At 29.1% G+C, this 9,363-nt stretch overlaps 1 protein-coding gene across 31 annotated transcripts in view; it reads left to right on the top strand.

Moving 5' to 3' along the window:
• The window catches only part of LOC107679075 (receptor-type tyrosine-protein phosphatase S-like), a 249,286-nt gene that overhangs the window by 145,599 nt on the left and 94,324 nt on the right, over positions 1 to 9,363 (top strand). The window contains exon 1 of one of the 31 annotated variants that reach the window (XM_016474517.1): positions 6,305 to 6,521. The exons of the other annotated variants lie outside the window; for them this stretch is intronic. The gene's annotated coding sequence lies outside the window, so the exon portion shown is untranslated. Of the gene's footprint in view, positions 1 to 6,304; positions 6,522 to 9,363 lie in introns of those variants that run through there. 31 annotated transcript variants of the gene reach the window in all.

The following is a 9,363-nucleotide window of genomic DNA, read 5'->3' as shown; positions in this document are numbered from 1 at the left end:
CAATGCAGGAGAAGAAAGTTTAACACTCTTCAGCAATGAAACAAAAAGAAAGAAAAACAAATGTCATGTTTATTTTAAATCATTTTTGCTTATTAATGTGGCTGAATTGGATCATCGAAGGTCGGCAGCAAAGATATTGATTAATAAAATGTGATTAAATACATAAAAGATATTTGTTATTTAATACATTTAATTATTGCAGGTTTGCATTGCACTGTTTTCATTCATTTTGAGGAATACTGAATCTGTTTTTGTGCAAGTGAGTGTAAATGCATGTTCACATTTAGTCTCTTGTTCACACAGCGCCTCTGCACTTGCTCCCGATTTCTCTCAACATGGGGACAGGAGAGTTGTCAGTCAATAAATGGGAAAACAAAGTAACTGGAGTTACTTATTTGAAAAAGAAACTCATATATTTTATTGTAAATTAAAAAGTAATGCGTTACTTTACTAGTTACTTGAAAAAAAGTAATCTGATTACGTAACTCGCGTTACTTGTAATGCGTTCCCCCCAACACTGCATATTAGTACCTAAAAGGTACAAAAGTGTTCCTTTTGAAAAGGTACTGCCCCAGTGGCAGCTTTTGTACGTTTTATTCTGAGAGTGTAGGGCAGTTGGTTTTGTTCATCAGGAATCAATTACATTGTGAAAACAGTGGCATTCCACACTTGATTAATGCTAACCGTCATATATTAAAAGACTAAAATCTGTTTATGTAACAATTATATAATTATTCTTTTAAATATGTTATATACATTTTTGTTATTATCATCATCATCATTATTATTAGTGTTCAAATATGTTTTAATATATTTAAAAGTAAATATTTATAATTTTATTATTGTTGTTATTATTATATTTTAATAATTTTATTAAAATATTGTTTTAAGTAAATTAAAGTGTATATATGTGTTATATATAATTTATTTGTCTAAATATTTTTTGCTAAATAACATTATTTATAATTATTATGTAATAATTGTTGTTATTTATAATCAAACATTATTTTGCTAATTAATGTAAGCAGAAAACATGTTACAGAGGCTTTTACTTATTTACATTAATTATATATTTATATATAATAATTTGAACAATAATAATGATGATATTATTATTATTATTATTATTATTATTATATTATATATATGATATTTGTCTAAATATTTCTGCTAATTAATATAATTTATAATAATTATGTAATTATTATTATTATTTATAATGTTGTTTTGCTAATTAATGTCAGCATAAAAGACGTTGTAGATGTTTTTTACAAACTTAAATTTAATATATTATTTAAAATATAACAAAGAGTGAAAAATTTAAGGGGGTCTGAATACTTTCCGTACCCACTGTATATTTCATATTTCGCTATTATTAACATTATCTTATAGCCTTTGTGACTTTAATGACCCCAGAGGCTCAGCTAAAGAAAAAAAAGGGAAAACAAAGTAACTGGAGTTACTTATTTGAAAAAGAAACTCATATATTTTATTGTAAATTAAAAAGTAATGCGTTACTTTACTAGTTACTTGAAAAAAAGTAATCTGATTACGTAACTCGCGTTACTTGTAATGCGTTCCCCCCAACACTGCATATTAGTACCTAAAAGGTACAAAAGTGTTCCTTTTGAAAAGGTACTGCCCCAGTGGCAGCTTTTGTACGTTTTATTCTGAGAGTGTAGGGCAGTTGGTTTTGTTCATCAGGAATCAATTACATTGTGAAAACAGTGGCATTCCACACTTGATTAATGCTAACCGTCATATATTAAAAGACTAAAATCTGTTTATGTAACAATTATATAATTATTCTTTTAAATATGTTATATACATTTTTGTTATTATCATCATCATCATTATTATTAGTGTTCAAATATGTTTTAATATATTTAAAAGTAAATATTTATAATTTTATTATTGTTGTTATTATTATATTTTAATAATTTTATTAAAATATTGTTTTAAGTAAATTAAAGTGTATATATGTGTTATATATAATTTATTTGTCTAAATATTTTTTGCTAAATAACATTATTTATAATTATTATGTAATAATTGTTGTTATTTATAATCAAACATTATTTTGCTAATTAATGTAAGCAGAAAACATGTTACAGAGGCTTTTACTTATTTACATTAATTATATATTTATATATAATAATTTGAACAATAATAATGATGATATTATTATTATTATTATTATTATTATTATATTATATATATGATATTTGTCTAAATATTTCTGCTAATTAATATAATTTATAATAATTATGTAATTATTATTATTATTTATAATGTTGTTTTGCTAATTAATGTCAGCATAAAAGACGTTGTAGATGTTTTTTACAAACTTAAATTTAATATATTATTTAAATATTTCAAGCCATATATATATATATATATATATATATATATATATATATATCCTCGAATCTGATTGGCTGAGTGCCTTTTCCAGCCATGCAATATTCTAATGGTAACAGAACTCCAACCGTTTCACCATTTGTATCACTCTGCTTGCAATATTTCTCACAGCGTTTGACTTTAATCACCTCAGAGGCTCAGCTAAAGAAAAAAAAAACATCTTAATCTAGCCTAAGCTGTACTGCGAGTCTTATCAGGGTCAAACTGGTCTGTTAGCTGGTTTTACAGGGGTTTTGGGCACTTTTCAGTCTGAGAGTCCAGCTCAGACTGGTTGAAGTGGGTTTTTCGGTATGGAGATGTGCATTAAGGACGTAAAAGCATTTCATGTTGACTCGGTTGTTGATCACGTGTGCTGTTGAAGCTCTTTGAGCGAGTGATGGGATGTTTGCTCAGGAGGCCAGCGCTCGATCCTCCGTCCTGAAGGGATTTACGCTGATGAGAAAAAGGCCTGTAGCCGTCAATGGCGGCCAAACCTCCTGCGCTCCTGTTTGCAGCTCTGTCCAGAAGAGAAACTGATCTCTTTAGTTTCCAGACCAGGCCGGACACGTTTTTCTTGAGAGGAGAACCAGATCTGGAGTCCTCGGTGGTCTGATGTATGGATCCGGTCCTGCTGCAGGAACAGAAATCAGCTCAGACCGGACTTCCTGCTGCGCTCTGCACTTCCTGTGCCATGTGATTGGCCGAATGAACGAGCAGATCCTCTGCAGGGGTGATTTATGGTGTTTTGGAAATTGAAGATGACTCTTGATGCTTCGGTGAAGCTTCTTTAGGTCCGTAAATGGTAGGGCTGGGACAATAAATCGATGCATCGCGATTCGTGGCTCGATTCTGAGATTTTCGGAATGCATCATGATTCTCTCTGAAATCGATTCTGAGCTTAGTTTTTAACAGCAGATGGCGATCTAGGTTAGTTTTTAACAGCAGATGGCGCTCTAGGCTAGTTTATAACAGCAGATGGCACTCTAGGCTAGTTTTTAACAGCAGATGGCGCTCTAGGCTAGTTTATAACAGCAGATGGCACTCTAGGCTAGTTTTTAACAGCAGATAGCGTTCTAGGCTAGTTTTTAACAGCAGATGGCGCTGGCTAGTTTTTAACAGCAGAGTGCGCTCTAGGCTAGTTTTTAACAGCAGATGGCGCTCTAGGCTAGTTTTTAACAGCAGATGACGCTCTAGGCTAGTTTTTAACAGCAGATGGCACTCTAGGCTAGTTTTTAACAGCAGATGGCGCGCTAGTTTTTAACAGCAGATGGCGCGCTAGTTTTTAACAGCAGAGGGCGCTCTAGGCTAGTTTTTAACAGCAGAGGGCACTCTAGGTTAGTTTTTAACAGCAGAGGGCGCTCTAGGTTAGTTTTTAACAGCAGATGGCGCTCTAGGCTAGTTTTTAACAACAGATGGCAGTCTAGGCTAGTTTTTAACAGCAGAGGGTGCTCTAAGCTTAACCGCACACTCAAATGCTCACGAAGAAGAGCGCTTGTGCGTTCGGCTGAGTAATGTAAGTGGTTAAATGTACTCGCACATCGGCTTTTACGATACGAGATTAACATAAACACAGCCCACTGTGAACATCCTTGTAATTCGCTTCAACCTTTTCGAACTTTATGAATGATTATTTTAGGTTCAAGTGGTGCATGTGTAAGGAACTGGAAGCAAGCAGAATATGGCTCTTTCTAAAGCACGCAGTGCCATCTGCTCTTAAAAACGAAGCTCAGAATCGATTCTAAAGAGAATCACGATGCCTTCGGAAAATCTCAGAATCAATGCAGAATCGTTTCTCGATTCGCGATGCATCGATTTATTGTCCCAGCCCTAGTAAACGGCAGAAAGGTGAAGCTCTCTGGGTAGTTTGAAGGCTTTCGTGGCTTGAGTTTGTCTGCACTGGAAGTGTTGAAGCTGCGCGTCAAGTCAATGCTCATTTATACACACCATTTGATGACTCCAGAAATGGTAAAATCGTAAATAAATATGTATTTATGTAGATTAAGTATGTAGTGCATTTGCATTTTAAGTTAATTTGTCAAATTAATTATTTAATTACAAAAACATTATTGTAGCAATGTTTAATAAATATTTGATTTAAAAGTAAAAAAGTGTGATTTAAAAATATTTGATTAAAGGGGTCCTATTATGCTCTTTTACAAAGTCTTGATTTTGTTTTGGGGGTGTACTAGAACATGCTCTCATGCTTGGTGGTTCGAAAAACACATAATTTTTCACATAATTTACATTATTAAAATACCTTTCTCCCCAGGCTGGCACAAACGGCTCGATTAGTTCCGCGTTTGATGAGGTCCGCCTTCCGAAAAACAACATGTGTTGTGATTGGTTAGCTGTCCCAGTGCGTCCAAAATAAAAGTTTTTGTTTACATAGTATATGTGTGTGTACTGTATATATTTATTATGTATATATATAATGACACACACATGCATGTATATATTTTGAATATATTTACATGTATATATTTATATTCACATAATTTATATTAACTTTTATTTTGGATGTGATTAATCACGATTAATCGTTGCCCAGCACTGATTTATTTAAATAATAAATATATGTATTTAATAAATTTGTATGCTTTATATTATATTCAAATATCTATGTAATAAAATTACCTATGCAGTTTTTTATTATGTATATAAGCAATTATTTGTGAAATTAATTTTAGAATTGGATTTCATAAATACTAAATATTTGATTTTTTTTAATAATAAAATATTGTTATTATTATCATTATCATCATAATATGAATTTATATATTAACATAAATGTCTGTTATTTGTTAATATATTGTGAATATTAATTTATTAATCATTCGTTATGTATTATAAATATAGAAATAAATTTGAATATTTAACTTATAATAATGATTTATACATTTATGTTTGCGTTTATTTGCTATTTTAATTATATAGTTATTATAATATTGTATTTGTGGGTCAATAAAAATGTTTAAATTAATAAACTAGGTGTCTAAGCACGTATTTGTCAAATCGATTATAGAATTAGGATTTTATGATATTAAGTATTAGATTTTTCGAAAATAATAAAGTATTGTTATTATAAAATAAATGTGTATTACTTAGTAATATATTATCAATTATCAAACACAGATATAAATTTGAATGTTTAATTTATAATAATAATTAAGACACTTATATTAGTATTATTAATTATACCAATTATATTATTATTTTATTTAATACAAATTAAATAATAGCCATAATGTACACTTCCAGTGTAGACGGCTTTGCAGTGTTGATTTGCATTGCTTTGGTTGTCATTCACGCCCGCTGCAGACAGAATGATCATTTTGTAGACATATTTTTTTGTACATATTTAAACTCCTGATATAGTGATAATTTTCTTGATGTGAGATTGGCGTTTCCATCTCTGCTTGCGTATTTGATCATTTATAAAGCTTTTTTTAATGCATCTTATATGTGACCCTGCAGCACAAAAGCAGTCTTAAGTCGCTGGGGTATATTTGTAGCAATAGCCAAAAATACATTGTATGGGTCAAAATGATCCATTTCTCTTTTATGCCAAAAATCATTAGGATATTAAGTAAAGATCATGTTCCATGAAGATATTTTGTAAATGTCCTACCATAAATATATCAAAACTTAATTTTTGATTAGTAATATGCATTGCTAAGAACTTCATTTGAACAATTTTAAAGATGATTTTCTCAATATTTAGATTTTTTTGCACCCTCAGATTCCAGATTTTCAAATATTTGTATCTCGACCAAATATTGTCTGATCTTACTCAATGGAAAGCTTATTTATTCAGCTTTCAGCTGATGCATAAATCTCAATTTTGAAAAATTGACCCTTATGACTGGTTTTGTGCTCCAGGGTCACATTAGTCAGTCACCGTCTGTCAGATTTGGTGCTGATGGGACATCTGTGCCTCCGATGAGCCGTTTTTAAGGTCACTGCGGCCTGAACGTGTGGCGTAGAGCCCCAACTCGCTCTCAGCCACGCAGATGGATGAAGACGTGGCCAGATTGTCTTATAAATCACGCTTTTTCTCACTCGAGAAAGTCTGGAGGCCTCTTAGAGCAACCGGCTGCACATTTTTGCAGTCACGACTTCATGTGAGACATTTGTGTGTTTGTGAACCTCTAACCTTCAACCTAACCTCACCTAACCAGTTCTTTCCACACCTTAACCGTGACTTTGTCTCTAGCGGGAACAAAACAAGCTACTTCTGCTGCCTCGACGTCCCTGATACTAACCAAACACTGACGCTCCCCGATCCCCTCCTTAACTCCTAAAATATACAGAACTACTCGAAATGAGGAATATTTTGCCTGCGTGTTGAAACGCCGTCGACTGTGAGCCTCAAAACACACATAAGCGTGAATTATTCAGCACCTTTCTCGCAGATTCGTTCATTTGTGTGGTGTGTTGCTGTTAGGAGGATCATTAGTGAAAACTCTTATTTACACTCGCTTTACTGTGTTTTGTTCGTCAAGGCACAGCGTTATTCCAATAATTATTTTAACCCCATTTGTACAGCCAAGCAAAAATAAATTAAAATAATAAAATAAAAATAAAACATTTAATTATGTGCTATATGAATTAATAATTGACTTATTTTAATTATCATTTATATCCAAATGTTTATTAATTGATTATTACTATGTAATTTGCGATATTTATTAATATTATTATAGAAATTGCAAATGAGATTTAAAAATGAAAAAGTAAATAAAACAATATCAAATAATGTATCATATTTTATTTAAAATAGTTTTATTATAGTATGTATAAAGAAAATGTTATTATTATATATTGTAGATCAATAGATAATATAATATTGTCAGCATAAAAAGTAGATGAAACCTCTTTTATTTAAGTTCTGTTTATTGTACTTTGTTTGTCAAGGCACAGAATTATTCTAATAATTATTTTAATCCTACTTAAATTTATTTTAAATAATTTATATATTGTAGATTATTTATAATTTACAAAGAGTAATTATTACTATTATAAATATAGTTTTTTTTCCTTTGTAGAACCGAGCAAAATTATAAAATAATAAAAACAATTATAGTTAATAATGTACTGTGTTAATTAATAATTGATTTTAATTATGTTAATTATATTTTATTAATCAGTGTATTATATATTATTTAGTATATAATTTATGTAATTCATTATTATAATTATTATTATAGAAACTGCAAAATGGAATTAAAAATACAAATAAAATGATGTATAAAATGTTATCAGTTTATTTAATTCAAAGTTATTTTTAGTAGTATTTATGAAAAAGTGCGCTTGAGGGGTTAATATGAGGCTGATGGAGAAGCAGGCAAAATATCCTTCACGCTCACGATGACCTTCATGCTTCTGCTGGACAAAGAGCTCAGTGAGCGACAGGGTTTCAGAAATAAAGCTGCAGCGCTCCATTGTGAGCCGTTCAAGACAGGAAGACAAGGGCCAAATATATCAGGTTACTTATGAATATTACCATACTGTATTCACTATATTCAGTAGTTTAGTAGTTGATGCTAACCATTAAAGGATATCTTAAGGCCTCATTTTACAGTTTTTTACTTGTAAAATAAAAAAATAATAATTAATTATTGTTAATGTTAATATCATTGTTTTAAAATGTACTATATAAATGAATTTATTATTATAGAAATTGCAAATGAGATTTAAAAATGAAAAAGTAAATAAAACAATATCAAATAATGTATCATATTTTATTTAAAATAGTTTTATTATAGTATGTATAAAGAAAATGTTATTATTATATATTGTAGATCAATAGATAATATAATATTGTCAGCATAAAAAGTAGATGAAACCTCTTTTATTTAAGTTCTGTTTATTGTACTTTGTTTGTCAAGGCACAGAATTATTCTAATAATTATTTTAATCCTACTTAAATTTATTTTAAATAATTTATATATTGTAGATTATTTATAATTTACAAAGAGTAATTATTACTATTATAAATATAGTTTTTTTTCCTTTGTAGAACCGAGCAAAATTATAAAATAATAAAAACAATTATAGTTAATAATGTACTGTGTTAATTAATAATTGATTTTAATTATGTTAATTATATTTTATTAATCAGTGTATTATATATTATTTAGTATATAATTTATGTAATTCATTATTATAATTATTATTATAGAAACTGCAAAATGGAATTAAAAATACAAATAAAATGATGTATAAAATGTTATCAGTTTATTTAATTCAAAGTTATTTTTAGTAGTATTTATGAAAAAGTGCGCTTGAGGGGTTAATATGAGGCTGATGGAGAAGCAGGCAAAATATCCTTCACGCTCACGATGACCTTCATGCTTCTGCTGGACAAAGAGCTCAGTGAGCGACAGGGTTTCAGAAATAAAGCTGCAGCGCTCCATTGTGAGCCGTTCAAGACAGGAAGACAAGGGCCAAATATATCAGGTTACTTATGAATATTACCATACTGTATTCACTATATTCAGTAGTTTAGTAGTTGATGCTAACCATTAAAGGATATCTTAAGGCCTCATTTTACAGTTTTTTACTTGTAAAATAAAAAAATAATAATTAATTATTGTTAATGTTAATATCATTGTTTTAAAATGTACTATATAAATGAATTTATTTTAATGAAATTTTACATATTGTTTATATAATAATATAATTAAAAAATAATAAAAATATAAAATTATATATTAATAACTATTTTAAAATTGTGTATTTAAATATTTATATTATTTATATAATTTTTATATTATACTATTTATATAATTTTATATTATTTGTATAATTAATATTATTAATTAATTGATTTTTATATAATATATGATTTAATACATCTATTATTATAGAAATACTCTTTTTCTTTGCCGAGCAGCCTAGCAAAAAAAAATAAAAATCAAATAATAATAAAAAAAATACATTTAATAATGTGAAAATTAATAT

The sequence above is a fragment of the Sinocyclocheilus anshuiensis genome, unplaced genomic scaffold (assembly GCF_001515605.1).
Source record: "Sinocyclocheilus anshuiensis isolate Anshui unplaced genomic scaffold, SAMN03320099.WGS_v1.1 scaffold1580, whole genome shotgun sequence".
Classification (NCBI taxonomy): Eukaryota; Metazoa; Chordata; class Actinopteri; order Cypriniformes; family Cyprinidae; genus Sinocyclocheilus; species Sinocyclocheilus anshuiensis.
The sequence above is the reverse complement of the archived record's forward strand: the minus strand, read 5'-3'. Positions and strand labels throughout refer to the sequence as shown.